Raw genomic sequence first — 7677 nt, forward strand, 5'->3', positions numbered from 1 at the left:
CTTCATGGGAAATAGATGGGGAAACAGTGGAAACAGTGTCAGACTTTATTTTTCTGGGCTCCAAAATCACAGCAGATTATGACTGCAGCCATGAAATTAAAAGATGCTTACTCCTTGGAAGGAAAGTTATGACCAACCTAGATAGCATATTCAAAAGCAGAAACATTACTTTGCCACCAAAGTGCTGTCTAGTCAAGGCTATGGTTTTTCCTGTGGTCATGTATGGATGTGAGAGTTGGACTGTGAAGAAGGCTGAGCGCCAAAGAATTGATGCTTTTGAACTGTGGTGTTGGAGAAGACTCTTGAGAGTCCCTTGGACTGCAAGGAGATCCAACCAGTCCATTCTGAAGGAGATCAGCCCTGGGATTTCTTTGGAGGAAATGATGCTGAAGCTGAAACTCCGGTACTTTGGCCATCTCATGCAAAGAGTTGACTCATTGGAAAAGACTCTGATGCTGGGAGGGATTGGGGGCAGGAGGAGAACAGGACGACAGAGGATGAGATGGCTGGATGGCATCACTGACTCGATGGATGTGAGTCTGAGTGAACTCCGGGAGTTGGTGATAGACAGGGAGGCCTGGCATGCTGGGATTCATGGGGTCGCAAAGAGTTGGACACGACTGAGCGACTGAAATGAACCGAACTGAAGAGTTCCCAGGATCACTTCCAAGTCCATCTCATTGGCCTGTACTTAGTGTCAGTGCTACAACCACTGTGACACAGGCAGAGAAATGTCAACTTGGGCATCCATGGGCCTAGCTGTCACTCAGGGGTGCTCTTATTAAAAGCAAGTTAGCTGCAGAGAGTTGGACAAGTTGGGTTGTGGCATCAAGGAAAAAGGGGAGCATTGTTCTGGAAGTCAACTACCAACTACCTTTTAGAAACTTGTTTGTACAGAAAGATGAGGGCTCCTTCCTGCCCCAACCTTCAGCTCTCTGACCGAGAATTCTCTTGAGGAGCAATATATGGTCCAGCTTGTTTTGCTTAGTTTTATTTTTCTGTGTGCTGTTGAGCTGTTGTGGTTTGGAAACAGAATTGGTGGATGAGGAGGGTGACTGGAATAAGCATGACTGGGGAAGCTGAAGAATTAGAGTGGAGAGAAGAGAAGGAGGCAGCTGGTCTGGGCAGAAGAAAGCTGAAGAAAACATATGGTTAAGCAGTTGTTCTTAGGGATTTTTTGGTTTTGTTTTGGAAATTGTACTGTACAAACTACTGAAAGTAATTGTGTTAGTCACTCAGTCGTGTCCCACTCTTTATGACCTCAGTAGACGGTAGCCCACCAGACTCCTCTGTCCATGGGATTTCTCAGGCAAGAATACTGGAGTAGGTAGCCATTCCCTTTTCCAGGGTGTCTTCCCAACCCGGGGATCAAACCCTGCATTGCAGGCAGATTCTTTACCAACCGTTAATGCTATATTATTCTTTTCTTCATTTGCCCTGAGAACATAAATATCAATGGTCCTTTTTGGATTTTTAAAACAAATATTAATTTATTTATTTGGCTGTGTGGAGTCTTTTCGGCACATGGGATCTTTAGTTGCGCCATGTGGGACCTAGTTCCCTGACCAGGGATCGAACTTGGGCCCCCTGCATTTGGAGTGCAGAGTCTTAGCCACTGAACCACCAGGGAAGTCCCTGGATTTTTTTTTTTTTTTAAACTACTGTTTATTGTTTAGGGAGAATTTTAGAACGTGTGAAATTGGCTTTTGGGAGGGTGGGTGTGGCTGAAAGGAATTAAGTCACAATCATATAGAATAAATATACAAACATTTAAGTCAAAGAATCTCTGTACCAGCAGCCTTTTGAGGACTCTTAAGTTTTCCTTAAACTATAATTAACCAAAAGGAAAGGTGCTATCCTGTTTTATGTACTTTTATAATATACTTCCCAGCAACTATGAAGCTGGTCTTATTTTATCCTATTTTATGGATGAGAAAACTAAAGCTTCACGATGAAGTAATTAGACCAGTATTTCACAGCCAATAAATAGCAGAGCAAGAATTTTAACCGAAGAACTGTCTAACTCCAAGGCTTGTTCTGCCTTTAATTTTACCCTCCTACATCCTCCACTTTTACAAGGTCATCAGCCTAATTAACTGACACCATTTTGATGGGCTTTATTTCCACTCTCACTAAATTTATGAAAGGCTGATATGTATATCTACATTTTGCTGATACATCTCAGCAAAAATTAATGAGTGATACCTGGGGATGGTGCTGGGGGTCAAGGCAAAGATAAATAAGACATCATTGGAGACCTGAGAGGCTCATGATTTAGGCTCAACTGAATCATTTTGTCATTTGCTTTAACACCATGTTGTTATTTTTCAAAAAATCTATTTGGAAATGTAAATAATGATTACAGTAAATGTTCATTGGTAAATAATGATTACGGTATTGGTATACAAAATACACAATGAAATGTGGTGTGAGAAATCATCAGCCTGACAATATTTCTTGTTCTTTGATAGGTATAGAACACACCTATTATGTTGAGCTAGAAAATTCCACCTGCAAGGTAAAGTTTATTCTATCACCTCTAAAAGATGATGACTTTAACAAATACACATACCACAGAGTGTAGACTTATTACCTTCATCAATAATCTTCCAGAAACTATTCAGTCAGCAGTTAATTCATCTGTAAACTAAACTCTGTAAATGATATTCTATCTGGATGCTAACTACTCTGACCAGCAAGAGCTCACATGTTTCGGAGATGAAAATTCAAAATGTCCCAGAGTTCCAGAGAACGGATGAGCAATAAGTACTTGTCGTTGTCATTCAGTTGCTCAGTCGTGTCCGACTCTCTGCGACCCCATGGACTGCAGCACGCCAGATCTCCCTGTCCCTCACTGTCTCCCAGAGTTTGCCTAAGTTCATGACAATTGAATTGGTGATGCTTTCTAACCATCTCATCCTCTGTCACCCCCTTCTTTCAATCTCAATCTTTCCCAGCATTAGGGTCTTTTCTAATGAGCCGACTCTTTGCATCAGGTGGCCAAAGTATTGCAGTTTCAACAGTTTCAACAGCTGGCGCTATTAGACTGTCTTTTTTGATTAGCTGTGTCAAAGTTCTTCAGCCAGGTGTAATCATATGCTTATCTTTGACTCCTCTTCTCTTGGTGGGCGGCACTTTACCTGGATGTAATATTCTCTTTTAAATCACTCTGACATACTCATCTTTGTAATGTTTTCCAAACATATCACTACTGCTATCTCTGGTAGCTATCATCTTACAAAAAATGGAAAACACCGTCTGCAGCACCAGCAATGATGCTCAGAGTTAGCATCGCCGTGCCGATTAGAGTGTTCTTTCCTTCTCCTCAATTCTGCCCCATGTCAGGGATTTCATTTGTCACTGTGTGTTAAAAGTGAGCTTTGAAAATTATATAACTTCTATTCAGGAAGTTTTCTTCCCCTGTTTAATTCAATATTTCCTGCTCTGGAATGTCAGAATTTTCTCCCCTAAGCAAACCAGTGGTTTTCAAATTATGTGGAGTGGAATTCATTCTTTTTTTTTTTTTCAACACAATTGTTCTAAAACACACAGCACACCAACTAGGAAGAGGTGAACTGTTTTCTCAAGAAATTGAATTCTTCACTTTGGAAGACTTATCATGGAAAGCTTAGGATCTATAGAACAGTTTGCTGATCACTCCCTTAAGTATTTCTTGTGTAACTTGTGAAAAGCATCGTATTTCACAAGTTTGTATTACAACGGCCCCTTAGATGCTACTATTCTTCAATTTGTGGATCTTTTCTAACTTTGTACACTTGGAATGACCGGAATTGTATGGAACTGGTCTCAAACTCTGATTCCACTGCCTGCTTATTGTGTGACCTTGAGCAGTTTATTCAAGCTCTCTGTGCCAGGGCTTTCTTATCTCTGAAGGGAAAAGAACATTCCTTGTGATATATGGTGATTTTGAGAAGTAATGAGGTCAAGTTCATTAGATCTCTGACATTCAGCAGAGCTCTCTGGAGGGACCTTGTCTTCTGGACTGCACTGTATATGTCACAATACACACTAATAAATCATTCAGACCACAAAATGTAGTAAAATGTAATTATACTAGTGTCTTCACTGTTGATTGGTTCTCAGAAATTGTTTGAAAGGCTATTGGCTTTCTGGGGCACTTTTTGATTGAAAGTCACAATTTTTGTTACAAGTTAATTGCCTCTTCAGCTTTCACAAAAATTTTTGTCTCACTTTATAAGAAATGTTTGATTTCTGTTAGTGGGACTGTAAACTGTACAACCACTCTGAAGGCTCTTCAAAAAATTAAAAATAAAACTACCACATGATCCAGTAATCCCACTTCTGGTATATATCCAAAGGAAATGGAAATAGGATACAAAATAAGCATCTGTATTCCTGTGTTTATCATATGATTATTCACAGTAACCAAGATATGGAAACAACCCAAGCGTCTGTCAATGGATGAACAAATAACAATGTATGTGTGTGTGTGTGTATATATATATATATATATGCATAATATAATTCAGCCATTAGAAAGACAGAAGTCCTGCCATTTGCAACAACATGGACGGACCTTAAGATCATTATGCCAAGTGAAATAAAGTCACACAGAGAAAGACAACTACTGTATGTTATGTGGAATCTAAAAAAAGCCTAACTCCTAAAAACAAAGGGTAGATGGTCGTTACTAGGGACTGGGGGAAGGGGATGGGGAATGGTGACATGTCAGTTGAAGAGTATAAAACTTCCGGTAAAAAGATGACTAAGTTCTGGCGCTCTCAAGCACAGCATTGACGGTAGTTAGCAACACTGTGTTGTGTTATATACTTGAAATTTGCTAACAGAGTTGCTCATAAATGATCTTATGCTCTCATCACAGTAATTATATGATGTGATGGAAGTGTTGATTCATCTTGCATTGGTAATCAGGAAATCGACACAGTGTGCACCTTCAACTTACACAATATTATATGTAAATTATATCTCGATAAAGCTGGGGGGAAAATCCAATGAGAAAGTTGAAAAAAAAGAAATCTTTGCACTGTTTGGACCATTTAATGAAACAGTTTCAAAATATCTTTTACTTTATTCATGTAGAGGAGCTATTATCTTTTGTTCTGTCACATATATCAGCCATCACTATATTCTTCTCTTTAGCCTTAAAATATAATGAATGAAATGTCTATTAAATATGCTTTGTTAGTAGCTCAGACAGTAAAGAATCTGCCTGCCAGTGCACGAGACTTGGGTTAGATCCCGGGTTGGGAAGACTCCCTGGAGAAGGAAATGGCAACCCACTCCATTCTTGCCTGGAGAATCCTATGGACAGAGGACTCTGTGGCTTACAGCTTATGGGGTTGCAAAGAGTCGGACACAACTTAGTGACTGAACAGCTATTAAATATATTAAAACAACAGATATTTATTGTAGCTTTTTCTTCTCTATACTTCTATCATCTATCCATTGTGGATGTCTTTAAACTGTATTTGTAAGTATTCTATAGTACTTTTGATATGTCTTTGATGCAGACATATATATTTCCTGGTGGCTCAGATGGTGAAGAATCCACCTGCCAATGTAGGAGACATGGGCTCAATCCCTGGGTTGGGAAGATCCCGTGGAAAAGGAAATGACAGCCCACTCCATTTTTCTTGCCTGAGAAATCCCATGGACAGAGGAGCCTGGAGGAATACAGTCCATGGGGTCACAAAGAGTCAGACACAACTCAGCGACTAAACAAGAACAATACTTGCCATTTTTGTAGTCAAGCGCACAGTGTTTTAATAATTTCATAAAATAGTTGCCAAATCTTTGTCAAATCCAAGTTGGGTTCACATGTTAAAATACTGGAATAGCACAACTTTCTAGGAAAGATGATAAAATATAAATCAACATGTATTGGGGTTTTTTTTGTTTCTATGTTGTTTTCATTGTGGAATATCTCTTGGAGAATATTCCATACTAATGTTTCTTAAAAGGCCATCTTCTTCTTGTTGTTTTAGTAGACTATATTTTAAAACGATTTTAGCCTCACAGCAAAATTGAGTGGGAAGTGCACAATTCCCATATATTTTCTGCCACCCCTCCATTTATCTACAACCTCCCTAACTATCAGAGCTTCCCTGGTGGCTCAGAGGGTAAAGCATCTGCCTGCAATGCAGGAGACTTGCGTTCAATCCCTGGGTCAGGAAGATCCACCAGAGAAGGAAATGGCAATCCGCTCCAGTACTCTTGCCTGGAAAATCCCATGGAGAGAGAAGCCTGGTAGACTACAGTCCATGGGATTGCAAAGAGTCGGACACGACTGAGCAACTTCACAGTTCAGTTCCCTAACTATCCACACGATTGACCAAAGTAGTGCATTTGTTACAGTCAATGAACTTACATTGACACATCATTATCACTCAAAGTGCAATTTACATTAGTGACCACTCTTGGTATTGTACGTCCCATGGGTTCAGAAAGCTGTATAATGACATGTATCCACCATTACAGCATTATGCATAATAGTTTCATTCCCTTAATAATCCTCTGTTCTATGTCTGTTTGGCCTCTTCTATCCCTCCAACCCCTGGCAACCAGTGCCTTTGTACTGCCTCCATAGCTTTGCCTTTCCCAGAATGTCGTATATATGCACTGTATAGTATACAGCTTTTTCAGATTGACTTCTTTCACTTATTAGTATGCACTTCTCCTTCTTCCATGTCCTTAATGGCTTTATAGCTCATTTCTTTTTAGTGCTGAATAATATTCCATTTGCAGGAGGTACCATAGTTCACCTACCGAAAGATACTCTGATTGCTTCCAAGTTTTAACAGTCATGAATAAAGCTGCTACAAGCATCTGTGTGCAGGTTTTTGTGTAAACATAAGTTTTTGATTTATTTGGGTAAATACCAAGGAGAGAGATTGCTTGATGTGTGGTTAAGAGTATGTTCAGCTGTGTAAAATATTGCCAAACTATTTGTGCCATTTTGCATTTCCATCAGCCACAAATGAGTTTCTATTGCTCCAGATCCTATCCAAGATTTGGTGTTGTCAGTGTTTCGGGTTTTCACCAATCATATTGGTGTGTAGAGATATTAATATCTCCTTGTTGTTGTTTTTTTTTACAATTTTTTTAAATTTTATTTTATTTTTAAACTTTACAATATTGTATTAGTTTTGCCAAATATCGAAATGAATCCACCACAGGTATACCTGTGTTCCCCATCCTGAACCCTCCTCCCTCCTCCCTCCCCATACCCTCCCTCTGGGTCGTCCCAGTGTACCAGCCCCAAGCATCCAGTATTGTGCATCGAACCTGGACTGGCAACTCATTTCATACATGATATTATACATGTTGCAATGCCATTCTCCCAAATCTCCCCACCCTCTCCCACAGAGTCCATAAGACTGATCTATACATTTTGATTTGCAATTCTTTAATGACAAAATGATGTTGAACATTTTTACATTTTATATTACCTCTATAATATTATTTCTTCTATTTCATATTATTTTCCATCTGTATATCTTCTTTTTTGAAATGTTCAGGTCTTTAACCCAGTTTTTAATTGAGTTGTATATTTTCTTATTGTTGATTTTTAAGAGATTTTGTATATGTTGGACAGCAGTCCTTTATCAGATGTGTATTTTGCAAGATGTTTCCCCTTGTCTGGGCTTGTCTGCAAATTCTCCTGACATTGTCTTT

At 39.2% G+C, this 7677-nt stretch overlaps 1 non-coding gene across 1 annotated transcript; it reads right to left on the reverse strand.

Moving 5' to 3' along the window:
• Nucleotides 1-1557: 1557 nt before the first annotated feature.
• TRNAW-CCA lies at nt 1558-1630 on the reverse strand. The gene has a single exon. It is a non-coding gene; the product is annotated as a tRNA-Trp (tRNA).
• Nucleotides 1631-7677: the final 6047 nt, after the last annotated feature.

Source organism: Bos indicus x Bos taurus, chromosome 24 (genome assembly GCF_003369695.1).
Source record: "Bos indicus x Bos taurus breed Angus x Brahman F1 hybrid chromosome 24, Bos_hybrid_MaternalHap_v2.0, whole genome shotgun sequence".
NCBI classification, from domain to species: Eukaryota; Metazoa; Chordata; class Mammalia; order Artiodactyla; family Bovidae; genus Bos; species Bos indicus x Bos taurus.